General features: G+C 46.4%; 1 long non-coding RNA gene across 1 annotated transcript in view; it reads right to left on the bottom strand.

Moving 5' to 3' along the window:
• Positions 1–782: 782 nt before the first annotated feature.
• Positions 783–17,408, bottom strand: part of LOC134910960 (uncharacterized) — a 48,624-nt gene continuing 31,998 nt past the window's right edge. The window contains exons 2-3 of the long non-coding RNA XR_010176285.1: positions 7,768–7,870; positions 783–979 (exon numbers count right to left, since the gene is read on the bottom strand). This is a non-coding gene — a long non-coding RNA (uncharacterized LOC134910960). The remainder of the gene's footprint in view (positions 980–7,767; positions 7,871–17,408) is intronic.

Raw genomic sequence — 17,408 nt, 5'->3', positions numbered from 1 at the left:
CAGTTGAAGTGTACCTATGATGGAAATTACAGACCTCTCCCATCTTTTTAAGTGGGTCAGCTTGCGCAATCGGCGGCTGTCTAAATACTTTCTTGCCCCACTGTGTGTGTGTGTGTGTGTGTGTGTGTGTGTGTGTGTGTGTATATATATATATATATATATATATATATATATATGGAAAATATTGAATAACTAGTACTTCGCTTCCAAACTTTAAATTATGGTATTGTTACAAATGGTAAAGTTTCTATAACCAGATATTCTTCAAATATTCCTTAGTATTTTTATAGACTTTCTTGTAGTTGACAGCAACCCCACAGTCCTCTACCCGAATGAACCTCTTATGGGCCCTACACATTGGCCGATCCACCGCCGAGCTGCCCGACGGCGGATACGGCAGTGACGGGGGAGTGAAGTTACTTTACTCCCTCGGTCACAAGGCTCCATAGAACTGCATGCAAATATGGACGAGATCGTCCATATTGGCCTGCATGCACAGCCGACGGGGCACCAGCGATGAACGAGCCTCCATCGCTGGTGCCTCCACACTGCACGATACGAGCGTACGATCGTTCATATCGTGCAGTGATGTCGGCCAGTGTGTAGGGCCTATTAGATAGATAGATAGATTGGAGTTGTTTCTTTAGGGGGCTCCTAATATTCCTACGTTTCTGGGTATTAGTGCCCTTTGGATTCGTATCTATAGTACAGACAATTTAATCCCTTTTATCAAGCTGTTTAGTGAGTACAATCACATAAATTATTCTCAAAATACACATATGTTTATTAAAATGCTTTCTTAAAATCGTTCATCTTAAAACCTTATACCAAGACAATGATTGATATGCAGGTACAATCCAGTTTTTAAACAAATGATTGGTAGACATCTTTTTTTCCTTTTATTTGTTACTCCAGAGATTATATCATCCAACGCGTTTCGTCGTCTATGATTTCATCAGGGGTGCCACAATACATAAGACTAAAACATAAAAAGGGGGTTGTCTCAATAAATGCAACATATATAACAGAACAGTGTAAAAATATATACAAGAGCAATATAAAAAAATAAAACCGTTTAGCTTATTTCATAATTTAAGATCAATCCTAAGGATACGGTGTACAGTTGGTTCACAAATTCTACTTGGTACATAGAGATCACTCCAATCAAATTAGCTATCTTAATTTTAGACATGAACTTCACAATACATAATGTATTATAACATTCAAAATATATATGTGAACTTGAGTAAGTTCACTATTCTTGCTTCTTTTAACAGCAAGAAAGGTATGAGGACTAACGTTACAGCATGTGTGTGTGTGTGTGTGTGTGTGTGTGTGTGTGTTTTTGGTTTTTACCTACTGCTTCTCTGTCCTGTCCTCTGTATTCAAGTGAGTTTTAATAGAGCAACCTCAAACCAAATAAATCATCTGAGCATTCACAGCAGCAGGAGATAAGTGTGCTGATGACGGTGTGGGAGGCAGTGATCTGTCTACTTGTGTTTATGTTAGTGGGGACATGACTGCATGTGATAAGGGCAATGTCACAGTGTGAGAACATGTAGGTAGCTGACACCTACCCTGTTAGGTCAAATGCCCAGTCTGTCATCTCCATCCCAGGTTTTATGTGTCAGTCTGGGTACCCCATGCAGGGGTTTACAGCCATAGCTGATGAAATTATGAGACACCAGGTTATCTTTTTGGATAACTTTATTTAACTCTTAGTTATATGGTGCTTACATAATACATAGTGTATTACAGAGAGATTGTTTGATCATTCACATCAGGCACACACACAAGTTTGTCATAAGCCAATTTTATCAGATATAGATGGGACATTTGGGAGGAAATAAATTACATATCTAGAGTCTCATCTCGTGTATCAAAACTTTTCACAGAATAAGCATAAATAACTTATTCAGATATTTATTTGTGATTTAGGTGCAGCATAATCACTTTATCATCCCTCTTAAATTAAAGGGGTGACAATAAACTATTTGGTTTGGTGTGACTGTTTCTCATCTATATATTTCCTTTTCTTCTGCAACATAACTTATGAGTAACTGGTCTTCATTTCATTGTACCTCTACTCGCAAAACTGTGTTGCTTTACTGGATAGTTCTGTATGTAACAGTAGTGTTCCCCATATTCTACTTTCTCTAACGTCCTAGTGGATGCTGGGGACTCCGTCAGGACCATGGGGATTAGCGGCTCCGCAGGAGACAGGGCACAAAAGTAAAAGCTTTAGGATCAGGTGGTGTGCACTGGCTCCTCCCCCTATGACCCTCCTCCAAGCCTCAGTTAGGTTTTTGTGCCCGTCCGAGCAGGGTGCAATCTAGGTGGCTATCCTAAAGAGCTGCTTAGAAAAAGTTTTTAGGTTTTTTATTTTCAGTGAGTCCTGCTGGCAACAGGCTCACTGCATCGAGGGACTTAGGGGAGAGAAGTGAACTCACCTGCGTGCAGGATGGATTGGCTTCTTAGGCTACTGGACACCATTAGCTCCAGAGGGAGTCGGAACACAGGTCTCACCCTGGGGTTCGTCCCGGAGCCGCGCCGCCGACCCCCCTTGCAGATGCCGAAGATGGAAGAGGTCCAGAAACCGGCGGCAGAAGACTTTTCAGTCTTCATAAGGTAGCGCACAGCACTGCAGCTGTGCGCCATTGTTGTCAGCACACTTCATAACAGCGGTCACTGAGGGTGCAGGGTGCTGGGGGGGGCACCCTGGGCAGCAATGATAGTACCTTATTCTGGCTAAAAATACATCACATATAGCCCCTGGGGGCTATATGGATGTATTAAACCCCTGCCAGGTCTCAGAAAAACGGGAGAAGAAGCCCGCCGAAAAGGGGGCGGGGCCTATTCTCCTCAGCACACAGCGCCATTTTCCCTCACAGAAATGCTGGTGGGAAGGCTCCCAGGCTCTCCCCTGCACTGCACTACAGAAACAGGGTTAAAACAGAGAGGGGGGGCACTGATTTGGCGATATGACTACATATATTAAAATGCTATAAGGGAAAAGCACTTATATAAAGGTTGTCCCTGTATAATTATAGCGTTTTTGGTGTGTGCTGGCAAACTCTCCCTCTGTCTCCCCAAAGGGCTAGTGGGTCCTGTCCTCTATCAGAGCATTCCCTGTGTATGTGCTGTGTGTCGGTACGCGTGTGTCGACATGTATGAGGACGATGTTGGGAGGCGGAGCAAATTGCCTGTAATGGTGATGTCACTCTCTAGGGAGTCGACACCGGAATAGATGGCTTATTTAAGGAATTACGTGATAATGTCAACACGCTGCAAGTCGGTTGACGACATGAGACGGCCGGCAAACATATTAATATCTGTCCAGGCGTCTAAAACACCGTCAGGGACGTTATAATGCCCAATTTACCTCAGTCGGTCGACACAGACACGGACACTGACTCCAGTGTCGACGGTGAAGAAACAAACGTATTTTCCTTTAGGGCCACACGTTACTTGTTAAGGGCAATGTAGGAGGTGTTACATATTTCTGATACTACAAGTACCACAAAAAAGGGTATTATGTGGGGTGTGGAAAAACTACCTGTAGTTTTTCCTGAATCAGATAAATTAAATGAAGTGTGTGATGAGGCGCGGGGTTCCCCCGATAGAAAATTATTGGCGGTATACCCTTTCCCGCCAGAAGTTAGGGCGCGTTGGGAAACACCCCTTAGGGTGGATAAGGCGCTCACACGCTTATCAAAACAAGTGGCGGTACCGTCTCCAGATACGGCCGCCCTCAAGGAGCCAGCTGATAGGAGGCTGGAAAATATCCTAAAAAGTATATACACACATACTGGTGTTATACTGCGACCAGCGATCGCCTCAGCCTGGATGTGCAGCGCGGGGGTGGCTTGGTCGGATTCCCTGACTGAAAATATTGATACCCTTGACAGGGACAGTATTTTATTTACTATAGAGCATTTAAAGAATGCATTTCTATATATGCGAGATACACAGAGGGATATTTGCACTCTGGCATCAAGAGTAAGTGCGATGTCCATATCTGCCAAAAGATGTTTATGGACACGACAGTGGTCAGGTGATGCAGATTCCAAACGGCACAAAGATGTATTGCCGTATAAAGGGGAGGAGTTATTTGGGGTCGGTCCATCGTACCTGGTGGCCACGGCAACTGCTGGGAAATCCACCGTTTTTACCCTAAGTCACATCTATGCAGAAAAAGACACCGTCTTTTCAGCCTCAGTCCTTTCGTCCCCATAAGCATATCTGCCCAGGGATAGAGGAAAGGGAAGAAGACTGCAGCAGGCAGCCCATTCCCAGGAACAGAAGCCTTCCACCGCTTCTGCCAAGTTCTCAGCATGACGCTGGAGCCGTACAGGACCCCTGGATCCTACAAGTAGTATCCCAGGGGTACAGATTGGAAAGTCGAGACGTTTCCCCTCGCAGGTTCCTGAAGTCTGCTTTACCAACGTCTCCCTCCGACAGGGAGCCAGTATTGGAAACAATTCACAAGCTGTATTCCCAGCAGGTGATAATCAAAGTACCCCTCCTACAACAAGGAAAGGGGTATTATTCCACACTATATTGTGGTACTGAAACCAGAAGGCTCGGTGAGACCTATTCTAAATCTGAAATATTTGAACACTTACAAAGGTTCAAATCAAGATGGAGTCACTCAGAGCAGTGATAGCGAACCAGGAAGAAGGGGACTATATGGTGTCCCGGGACATCAGGGATGCTTACCTCCATGTCCCAATTTGCCCTTCTCACCAAGGGTATCTCAGGTTCGTGGTACAGAACTGTCATTATCAGTTTCAGACGCTGCCGTTTGGATTGTCCACGGCACTCCGGGTCTTTACCAAGGTAATGCCCGAAATGATGATTCTTCTTCGAAGAAAATGGACGACCTCCTGATAAGAGCAAGGTCCAGAGAACAGTTGGAGGTCGGAGTAGCACTATCTCAAGTAGTTCTACGACAGCACGGGTGGATTCTAAATATTCCAAAACCGCAGTTGTTTCCGACGACACGTCTGCTGTTCCTAGGGATGATTCTGGACACAGTCTAGAAAAAGGTGTTTCTCCCGGAGGAGAAAGCCAGGGAGTTATCCGAGCTAGTCAGGAACCTCCTAAAACCAGGAAAAGTGTCAGTGCATCATTGCACAAGAGTCCTGGGGAAAATGGTGGCTTATTACGAAGCGATTCCATTCGGCAGATTCCACGCAAGAACTTTTCAGTGGGATCTGCTGGACAAATGGTCCGGATCGCATCTTCAGATGCATCAGCGGATAACCCTATCTCCAAGGACAAGGGTGTCTCTCCTGTGGTGGTTACAGAGTGCTCATCTTCTAGAGGGCCGCAGATTCGGCATTCAGGATTGGATGCTGGTGACCACGGAGGCCAGCCTGAGAGGCTGGGGAGCAGTCACACAGGGAAAAAATTTCCAGGGAGTGTGATCAAGTCTGGAGACTTTTCTCCACATAAATATACTGGAGCTAAGGGCAATTTATAATGCTCTAAGCTTAGCAAGACCTCTGCTTCAAGGTCAGCCGGTATTGATCCAGTGGGACAACATCACGGCAGTCGCCCACGTAAACAGACAGGGCGGCACAAGAAGCAGGAGGGCAATGGCAAAAACTGCAAGGATTTTTCGCTGGGCGGAAAATCATGTGATAGCACTGTCAGCAGTGTTCATTCCGGGAGTGGACAACTGGGAAGCAGACTTCCTCAGCAGGCACGACCTCCACCCGGGAGAGTGGGGACTTCATCGGGAAGTTTTCCACATGATTGTGAACCGTTGGGAAAGACCAAAGGTGTACATGATGGCGTCCCGCCTGAACAAAAAACTGGACAGGTATTGCGCCAGGTCAAGAGACTTTCAGGCAATAGCTGTGGACGTTCTGGTAACACCGTGGGCGTACCAGTCGGTGTATGTGTTTCCTCCTCTGCTTCTCATACCCAAGGTATTGAGAATTATAAGACGTAGAGGAGTAAGAACTATACTCGTGGCTCCGAATTGGCCAAGAAGGACTTGGTACCCGGAACTTCAAGAGATACTCACAGAGGACTCATGACCTCTGCCGCTAAGAAGGGACTTGCTTCAGCACGTACCATGTCTGTTCCAAGACTTACCGCGGCTGCGTTTGACGGCATGGCGGTTGAACGCCGGATCCTAAGGGAAAAAGGCATTCCGGAAGAGGTCATTCCTACCCTGGTCAAAGCCAGGAAGGACGTGACCGCACAACATTATCACCACATGTGGCGAAAATATGTTGCGTGGTGTGAGGCCAGGAAGGCTCCACGAAGAAATTTCAACTCGGTCGATTCCTGCATTTCCTGCAAACAGGAGTGTCTATGGGCCTCAGATTGGGGTCCATTAAGGTTCAAATTTCGGCCCTGTCGAATTTCTTCCAGAAAGAATTGGCTTCAGTTCCTGAAGTCCAGAAGTTTGTCAAGGGAGTACTGCATATACAACCCCCTTTTGTGCCTCCAGTGGCACTGTGGGATCTCAACGTAGTGCTGGGATTCCTCAAATCACATTGGTTTAAACCGCTCAAATCTGTGGATTTGAAATATCTCACATGGAAAGTGACCATGATGTTGGCCCTGGCCTCGGCCAGGCGAGTGTCAGAATTGGCGGCTTTGTCTCACAAAAGCCCATATCTGATGGTCCATTCGGACAGGGCAGAGCTGCGGACTCGTCCCCAGTTTCTCCCTAAGGTGGTGTCAGCGTTTCACCTGAACCAGCTTATTGTGGTACCTGCGGCTACTAGGGACTTGGAGGACTCCAAGTTGCTAGATGTTATCAGGGCCCTGAAAATATCGGTTTCCAGGACGGCTGGAGTCAGGAAAACTGACTTGCTGTTATCCTGTATGCACCCAACAAACTGGGTGCTCTTGCTTCTAAGCAGACGATTGCTAGTTGGATGTGTAGTACAATTCAGCTTGCACATTCTGTGGCAGGCCTACCACAGCCAAAATATGTAAATGCCCATTCCACAAGGAAGGTGGGCTCATCCTGGGCGGCTGCCCGAGGGGTCTCGGCATTACAACTCTGCCGAGCAGCTACGTGGTCGGGGGGAGAACACGTTTGTAAAATTCTACAAATTTGATACCCTGGCTAAAGAGGACCTGGAGTTCTCTCATTCGGTGCTGCAGAGTCATCCGCACTCTCCCGCCCGTTTGGGAGCTTTGGTATAATCCCCATGGTCCTGACGGAGTCCCCAGCATCCACTAGGACGTTAGAGAAAATAAGATTTTACTTACCGATAAATCTATTTCTCGTAGTCCGTAGTGGATGCTGGGCGCCCATCCCAAGTGCGGATTGTCTGCAATACTTGTACATAGTTATTGGTACAAAAATCGGGTTATTATTGTTGTGAGCCATCTTTTCAGAGGCTCCGCTGTTATCATGCTGTTAACTGGGTTCAGATCACAGGTTGTACAGTGTGATTGGTGTGGCTGGTATGAGTCTTACCCGGGATTCAAAATCCTTCCTTATTGTGTACGCTCGTCCGGGCACAGTATCCTAACTGAGGCTTGGAGGAGGGTCATAGGGGGAGGAGCCAGTGCACATCACCTGATCCTAAAGCTTTTACTTTTGTGCCCTGTCTCCTGCGGAGCCGCTAATCCGCATGGTCCTGACGGAGTCCCCAGCATCCACTACGGACTACGAGAAATAGATTTATCGGTAAGTAAAATCTTATTTTTGACATGATCATGTGCTCACACTCTACATTTCTAATTCTCACAGTTGTTGAGATCAGATGCATGCTATTCTCTTATGATCAACACCTGATTTTGCATATTGTATTGCACTTGACTCCATTCTGCTCAGTTCAGCCTGACTTTGGTTCACTCAGCAGTGTAGCTGTCTATCTCTGTCTCTTCACTTATGCTACACAGGTGGCAAAAGACAAAAAAAAATACTATTTGGTTAAAAGTTTGCATGTAATAGCAGTAATACCCGTTTTGCATAAAAATAAAAAATGAAACTATTAAACTGACATAAAAATTCCTGGTTATTGTAAGTGAACCCTAGATTTTTGTCGGCGGGAATGGCTCAACCCAGGTCTTGTGACCCGGGAATCCAATCCTGCTAGCGAGCAGGGTTTTTCCTGGGAAGGACCCGGGTAAGGCTCAGTGTAAATGGGTAACCCAGGTCATCCAGCTCAGGGCTCATTTGCAGCAGGGAGAGAGCACATACATCCCAACAGGCAGTTGGGAGGTTGGGGGACAGGCTGTCTGCGCTGTTGCTCTGCCTGCTATGCAGTCTGAAAGTCAGGGACATGTGGTGAGGTAAATAGCTGAGGAGGCACTGGCTAGTACCAGAGCCAGATTTACACACAATATATGAGCCAAAGGGTTCATGTGGCCATTATGCAAAGGTACAGAGGTATAAACTCCTGGAAATTTGGTGAGTTTTTCTGCCTCACCTGCCATAGACTTTTTACTCCAGAGTTTTGACTATAAAAATGATTAGAATAACACACAGCAGATATTTCTAACATATTCTTTGTATTTTTTATATACTTTATACAGTCAAAACTCTGTCGCAAACGTTAGTATGACAGTAAAGGCTCTGCCTCACCCCACCGCATGTCACTGGTAAAAGTGAATGGATGCGGCATCCATTCGGTGCACAGAGGAGGCTGGGGCAGCCTGAGGAGGCATGGCCTAATGACCGAGGCCATGCCCAGGGTCCCAACAAGATGACTGCACCCATGTGCAGTGTAAATGGCTCTGACCTGGGAATAATATGGGTTAGAGCCGCGGTGGAAAGAGGTCTGTCCCGGGTCTGACTCCGTTTGGAACTGTGGGGCAGATGTATTAAGCCTGGAGAAGGGATAAAGAAGTGATAAAGCGGTGATAAGTGCAAGGTGAAAACGCACCAGTCAGCTTCTAACTGCCATTTTCCAAATCTGTAATGATAGGCTGGTGCGTTACCAACTTGTGCTTATCACTGCTTTATCACTTCTCTATCCCTTTTCCGGGTTAATACATCTGCCTCTGTGTTCCAAATCTCAGGTTAGACGCGAGACTTAGATGGAAAAAGGGTATAAGAGCACTAGTTTGTCAGAATTTTGTGGACAAATCAAAAGTTACAGTAACTAGTTACTTGGAATGATAAAATTGTGCCGTTATAGCTTGTTTAGGCTAACAGAATCCCTTCTAGAACAGCAGAATTTTGTTTCTTACTTTGCCTGTTTTGTAGTATTGTAATTATTTTCTAGAAGAAACTTCCATGTTTAAATACATCAGACTACCAGCAACCTCAAACCTGTAAAACCTGCAGTAATTATCTCATTCACTGTAAAAACAATAGGTGGATTAATTTCCTGCTCCATGTTGAGAACGAAGATTATGCATTGTACAAAGCTAACGATAACTTTGTTACAGTATGTTCAAAAAATAAGCTAATGGCTGTAAAAAGGCAAATCATCAACATGGCATTGTTGTTAAGGAAGGATTATTATTAAAAATCGTTTTTCTCTGCATCAGCTAAAGATTTCCATTCCCCCGAAAACCCTAATTACGGTAGTGCACATCTACTGTGCAGTACTGTACATCATGTGAATGTGACTGCAGTGTGTGCTTGCTGGAGTTACAGCTCTGTAAGGATTTGCTTGGTGCTAACAGCCTGATACCTAGCTTAAAATAAGCAAAAGTAGGGTGCTCAGACTGGTTAGTCTCACATCCAGAAGTAAAGGAAATCATGGAAAAAGAGTTAAATCTCCTCTACACACCTCTCCAAAGCCGGGAGCCACCGATAAATGGTAATGTGTATTTATTTTGTCTTTGTTTGACAAAGCTATCCCAGTGGCATGTTTTTATTTATTTATCTATTCCTAAAAAATTGTGACATCTTGTGGAGTCACTCTGTTTTTCTTGCATATCTATCAGCGTCTTGTTTTCACAATAACAGCTTTTGTGTGCATTAATGAGCTAGAATCTAACGATAGAGCTTCTACTGACTGTCATGTAATAAGAGCAGATTACGGAGGGTTCACAAGCCAAAAGCGCTGGCTGTTTTATGCAAGCTGTACTAAGAGCAGACAGGTTGCACATATCATGCAACACGACATATAACCATGGCCGCTACAGACTACCAGTATAGGGCAAGCTTTCTCAGGGCACAGTATTCTGTTGAAGAGAAGAAAAGCATTTCTTCTTCAGGGTCCATTTTTATATGTTACAGAGTCTTCAATCGATTTTCTGCAGAATGGCATTTCTTCTATCTAGTGTGTATTATTTTATATACCATTATGTAAGTTTTCTGTTATAACAGTTTTATAGATTGTATATGTGTGTTGTGTATGTGATCCCCATTCATTTGTTTAGATTCATGTTATTTAACTAATATAGCAATGTGGACGTTGCATCTCACATTTCCATAGCTGTTTCCAGCAAGAAAGGTTTTTTATTCCCATGACAAAATATGTGGCACATATCAGGTTGAGATTTATAATGTCATGATAGCAATAGGTGATCACGCTCCTGCACAACCCCCTCCAGACTTCTTCTGTCCATGATAGACATACGTGTGGGCCAGGAAATATTCTGATCATTTCCTTGATTCCTCACCTCTACCAGCAATCCTAAAAACACTGGGCCTGAGTTACACGAATATCAGGCACAGGTACAACCACATTGCATGCTCGGAAACAAATCTGAATCTTCACCTGTACTCAGAGGTGACTGCATTTCTATGCGGCCACACCCCTATCAATACGCTTGTGAAAGGAGCCATGCTCAACATCAGCACGCATTGCACCAGCGCAATACTTGGTGCAATAGATCAGACTGAAATAAGTGTGTATTGATCTCTGTGTACATGTATGTTTGAATATCCTGGATCCCACATACATGCCTGCAGATCAAAATGCCAAAGCCAAGTTGCCACCCAGTTACACCCATTCAACTATCCTACGCAGTGTATTTTTTTCTGTAATCAATGTTAATTGGCATTCACAAAATAGTCTGATTGTGAGTGCTGTTTTTTTAACCCCTTCACTGAAAAGGATGAGTGGGGCTTGTAATCTGGACCTACAACAAGCTAACGACATGCTCTACTCATCCTCCGCAGCAAGTGGCTTAAGAAAAAAAAAGTTTTCTCTTACGCTGGTGTTCCATTTAGTACCATGGGGTATAGACTGGTCCCTTGGGAGCCATGGGCACTTTAAGAGTTTAATAGTGTGGGTTGGCTCCTCCCTCTATGCCCCTCCTACCAGACTCAGTTTAGAAAATGTGCCCGGAAGAGCCGGTCACAGCTAGGGGAGCTCTTAGGAGATTTTCTAGTTTTATTATTTTCTGAGTTTAGTTAGGTACAGGCAGGCTGCTGACAATAGCCTTGATGCTTCGTGGGACTTAGTGGGGGAGTAGGAACCAACTCTAGAAATTAATGGTTCGCTATCTCCACTGACAGGACACTGAGCTCCTGAGGGTGCTGATCACAAGCCCACGAGGCGACCGCTCACTCCCGCAGCACGGCCGCCACCCCCTAACAGAGCCAGAAGAAAGAAGAGTGGTGAGTAAAGCGCCGGCGGCCTGGAGAAATACCTCAGGCCAGTATAATGCAATAAGTGCGGGAAGACGCGCCATTACAGGGGGCGGGACTTCTTCTCAGAGCGGATCCAGCACTCACCAGCGCCATTTTCTCCCTGCACTTCATCGAGACGCTGGCAGGGAGCGCTGCCCACCACATAAGTAACACTGTGTTATAGATATGGGGGGGAGTGTAATTCGATACTAGCTACCCTGTTAAGGTTCAGCTAGTCAGAGAGTTTTTTTGATCAGAATAAAAGCCTATAAGGGTGCGGTGTAGCTGGCTCCTTTGTAACCCACTGTACCATATTTGGGGGACTTTGTCCTGTAATGCAGAATGTATAATTTCTCCTGGGGAGTCTGTATTAAGCACAAAATAGTACAAATTCTCAGGCTTCAGTGGCAGATCCCCCTGGGGTGGCCTCCATAAGGTGTACTTTCACATATATTTCTTCAAATATGTTCCATGCTGGGAAGAAGCCACAGTTTTGAGATGTCTGGGGAATCAAATCCCACAGCTGTGCCTCTCACCCCAACTACGTACCCTGAAAAGCGTACACTTGCCATATAATGCAACTGACATATGAGGGGTGCAACATATAGTTTGAGGCTAATAGGGATGAGGAATATTTGATATATATGTATATGTATGTATATATATATATATATATATATATATACATGTATGTATATATGCCGACCCACATCCCTAAAGAGTGTCAAAATTGTCAAAGAAGGTTGTGTTACCTGTCCCTGGTACAACCTCCATCAAGGAATAGACTGATCGCAGATTGAGACTACTCTCTAATACTGTGCACTGCTACAGGTGTGGCTAAGAGACCCTCGCTTGCGTAGATCTCTGGGGCTATAGTTACGTGGTCAGGCTCCTTACTTGATGATTTAAATTCTATGTATAGGAGTGACATTGCTTATTTCTATGTCACTTACAGTATTCTACAGGCTTCACGGCTGGAGGCCATGAAGGAGATTGGCCTGCGTCACACAGGGGCCACTACTCTGGCAGTTTATACAAGCGGGACGGTGGCTACACCAATAAACTGCAGATACAGAATCCAAGAAAGGTATAGCGGGTCCGCCCTTCACAGGTGAGGCCCTGTTGGGACGCACTGGATACATGAATGTCCATGCCAACTGCGGGTAAGTCGACATATCTTCCTTCCGCAGCTGCACAGACCAGGAAATTATATCCTACACCCAGGGGCGGATCCAGAAGAAAATGATAGGGGGGCACCATGGAAGGGGAAGTACATTTGCGTGCGGCTTCGGTGCATGTGAGGTGGCGCTTCTTATACAATGCCCACAGTTGTAGCGCTCATTATGCAATGTCCCCTGTACTGGTAGTGCCCCTTATATAGACCCCATAGTAGTGGTGCCCCTTATGCAATGCCCGTATTGCCCCCAGAAGTAATGTTGCCTGTAGTAATGCCCGCAGTCATATAGTGAGTGTGGCCAATTAAAATGCAACGTGATACACAGACATATGCCCCCAATAGTGCAGTGCCAAATCCACAATTGCCCCCACAGTGCCAGATACACAATTGCCCCCACAGTGCCAGATCCACAAATGCCCCCACAGTGCCAGATCCACAAATGCCCAGATCCAAAAATGCCCCTACAGTGCCAGATCCAAAAATGCCCCCACAGTGTCAGGTATACAAATGCCCCCACAGTGCCAGGTATACAATTGCCCTCACAGTGCCAGGTATACAAATGCCCCCACAGCAGTTCTGCAGCTGCTTACCGCTGCTGCTGCTTCTCTGCCCGGCTGGCTCTGAGGGTGTCAGGAGGAGAGCGCGGCTATGTCTGGCGGCGTGTAGGACTTCAAACTAGCCGCCAGTTCGTGAGCCAATCAGAGCTCGCGGACCGGCGGCTCCTGATTGGCTGCCGGTCCGCGAGCTCTGATTGGTTCACGAACCGGCGGCTGGTTTGAAGTCCGCAACACGCCGCCAGATAGCCGCGCTCTCCTCCTGACAGCTGAGACACGCTGCCGCCGGACTGAGCGGCAGCGTGTCTCAGGGACACAAGCGGGGGGTGGGATGGGGCCACAAATGACAGGGGGGGCACGGGCCCGAGTGCCCCCCTCCCTGGATCCGCCGCTGCCTACACCTACACTGCAATCCCTTCGAACCGCAAGGTTACACATGAGTCCAAGGGTTCCTACACTTCCTTTAGAGGACGTTGGGGAAAATCCAGAAAACCTGCACCGCCAGGTTCCCAGGGACGGATTTTGGATTCTGCCTTCTCAAACCCTTCGGTTTGTCGGTGGACCTCACTGCCTGGGGATCAGGCAGGTGGAAGGGAGACTAAAGAGATTTCACTTAAACATCTGGGCGATATCCTGCCTAGACCCCTGAAAACGGTTAGGATGCTCAGGGGTGCAGACTGGAGTTTCTAGTACTCCCGCCTCACAGTTTATTACGAGCTTCTCGGACTACTGCTGGAAGCTATTCAATCATTTGCCAAACAAATGTCATTGTTCCAGTTCCACCTCACCTACAACACAAGGGTTATTACTCAAACCTGTTTGTGGTACCGAAACCGGACGGTTTGGTAAGGCCAATATTAGACCTAAAAACACTGAACCCTACTTGAGGGAATTCAAATTCAAGATGGAGTCTCTGAGAGCGGTGATTTCAGGTCTCGTGGAGGGGAAATTCTTAGCATTCCTGGATATCAAGGATGCGTACCTTCACATTCCGATCTGGCCGCCTCACCAGGCTTATCTAAGATTTGAGCTGCTGGACTGTCACTATCAGTTCCAGGCACTGCCATTTGGCCTCTCCACAGCACCGAGGGTATTCCCCTAGGTCATGGCAGGGATGATGATACTCCTCCGCAGACGGGGAGTGAACATAATTCCATATCTGGACGATCTGCTGCTAAAAGCATCTTCCAGGGAGAGGCTGTTGCAGAATATTGTTCTCTCAACTCGCCTACTCCGGGACCTTGGGTGGATCCTGAACCTTCCAAATTCACATTTGGAGCAGACAGAAAGCGTCGGTGATCCAATCAATGGTCCAGGATGTCCTGAAGCCAGCCCGGGTATCGGTTCGTCAGTGCATTCGCCTTCTGGGGAAGATGATAGCCTCCTACGAAGCTTTACAGTATGGAAGATTCCACGCATGGTTCTTCTAACTGGCTCTCCTGGACAAATGGTCGGGATCACATCTTCACATGCACCAGCGGATACACCTGTCGCCGAAAGCCAGAAATTCACTCCTCTGGTAGCTGCAAACTTCTCACCTACTCGAGGGTTCAGGATTCAGAATTGGATTCTTCTAACCAGGGGAGCAGTCATCCAATCAGAGGACTTCCAAGGAAAGTGGTCAAGTCAGGAAGCTCTCCTTCCGGTAAACATTCTGGAACAAAGGGCCAAATACAATAGCCTTCTACAAGTGGCACATCTTCTGAAAGATCAAGCCATTCAAGTTCAGTCGGGCAACGTCAGGACCGTGCCCTACATAAACAGGCTAGGCGGAACGAAGATCAGAGCTGCAATGTCAGAGGTAACGAGAATCCTCCTCTGGGCAGAAAGACGCGAGCTGGTGCTGTTGGCAATCTTCATTCCGGGAGTGGACAACTGGGAAGCATACTTCCTCAGCAGACGCGTTCTCCATCCAGGAGATTGGGGTCTCTATCCGGAGTTATTCGCAGAGGTAACAAGCGAATGGGGTGTACTCAAATAGACATGATGGCATGATGGCCTCTCGCCTCAACAAGCAGCTTCGGAGGTACTGTTCCAGGTCAAGAGACCGACAGGCAGTGGCGGTGGATGCCCTGGTAACTCCGTGGGTGTCCCAGTCAGTGTATGTGTTCCCCCCACTTCCACTCATCCCAAGGATTCTCAAACTAATAAAAAGAACAAGAGTTCAGGTGATTTTTGCTCTGGACTGGCCAAGAAGGGCTTGGTACGCGGATCTTCTGGGATTACTCTTGGAGGATCCGAGGCTCTTCCTCTTCACGAGAACCTTCTTCAACAGAGGTCGTACGATTATCAAGACTTACCGTGGCTAAGTTTGATGGCATGGTGTTTGAACGCCAGATCTTAGCTCGGAAAGGCATTCCAAAAAAGGTCATTCCTACAGGCTAGGAAGGGAGTAACGTCAAAACATTACCATCGGATTTTGAAAAAAGTATGTGTCTTGGTGTGAATCCAAGAAGTTTCCTACGGTGGAGTTTCATCTGGGACGTTTTCTCCTCTTTCTGCAAGCAGGTGTGGATGCGGACCTACGCTTGGGCTCCATAAAAGTCCAGATTTCGGCCTTGCCCATTTTCTTCCAGAAACAATTGGCTGACCTCCCTGAGGCTCAGACATTCTTGAAAGGAGTTCTGCGCATTAAACCACCCTTTGTGCCTCCTACAGCACCTTGGGATCTTAATGTGGTGTTGCAGTCCCTGAAATCGGATTGGTTCGAACCTTTGCAGGAGGTGGACGTAAAGTTTCTTATTTGGAAGGCTGTCACAGGGGGCGTTGTCGTACAAGAACACTTACTTGATTTTCCATGAGGATAGAGCTGAGCTCAGAACGCGTCAGCGATTTCTTCCAAAGGTTGTGTTGGCTTTTCATATCAACCGACCTATTGTGGTGCCATTAGCTACTGACACCTCGATTACAGGTTTCTTCATGTTGCATGCTGGTTGGCATGGTGTCTTCATGTTTCATGCGGGTTAGCATGATTTATTCATGTTGCATACTGGTTGGCATGGTTTCTCCATGTTGAATAATGGTCAGCATGGTTTTTCAATTTGGTGTGAGCTGGTGTGATTCTCACCACTATCTGTGTATTCCTTCTCTCGAAGTATGTCCGTCTCCTCGGGCACAGTTTCTAGACTGAGTCTGGTAGGAGGGGTGTAGAGGGAGGAGCCAGCCCACACTAAGGGACCCGTCTATACCCCATGGTACTAAATGGAACCCCAGCACCCTCTATGGACTATGAGAAAAGGATTTACCGGTAGGTAATTAAAATCCTATTTTTGCCTGCTGCCACCAGTCCAGTGATCTGCACAGATCAAAAATTAATGTTTTGGGGTTTTTTAAGGTAAAAAAAAAATAATGAAAGGCGTAGGAAGGGCTGCGTGGGGAGGAACCAGCCCATCCACCTAAAAAGTCCCTTCTTTCAAATGGTCTATTCTGTACGCCGTAAAAATAAGGTCTTGTGCACAGCTGTAACTAGACATTTTGGTACCCTGTGCCAGAAATAGAATTGATGTGTGTCCCCCCCATCCACAGACACACACACACAAACTTTAAGTAAAACAGGGACAGTGCACTGCAAAAATATAGGTGCATGGCTTCATGGGGAAGGGGCGTGGTCACAAAATAATACTAATGCATATTACGCTACACAGTAGTCTCCATTATTCAAATTACGCTATTCAGTAGTGCCACTTATACACACTATACCACATAGAGCCCCTTATGTACATTAGGCCAAGTAGAGCCCCCTTTAACACATTTCACCACAGTAGGGCAGAACCCCTTTTACACATCACGCCAGGTAGAGCCCCTTTTACACATTACACCAGGTACAGCCCCCATTTACACATTATGCTAGGTACAGCCCCCTTTTAAACTTTACTCCAGGTAGAGCCCCCTTTTACACAAAGAGTCCACTTTTACACACTACGCCCATTTTACAATGCCAGGTAGAGCCCCTTTTACACATTGTGCCAGGTAGAGCCCCATTTACACATTGCACCAGGTATGGCCCCCTTTTACACAATGTGCAAGGGGCTCTACCTGGCTCTAGAGGCTTTTACATATTACGCCAGGTAGAGCCTCTTTTACACATTACGCCAGATAGAGTCCTATTACAATGCCAGGTAGAGCCCCTTTTCCACATTGCGCCAGGTAGAGACTCCTTTTCCAT

The sequence above is a fragment of the Pseudophryne corroboree genome, chromosome 1, assembly GCF_028390025.1.
Source record: "Pseudophryne corroboree isolate aPseCor3 chromosome 1, aPseCor3.hap2, whole genome shotgun sequence".
Lineage (NCBI taxonomy): Eukaryota > Metazoa > Chordata > Amphibia > Anura > Myobatrachidae > Pseudophryne > Pseudophryne corroboree.
The sequence above is the reverse complement of the archived record's forward strand: the minus strand, read 5'-3'. Positions and strand labels throughout refer to the sequence as shown.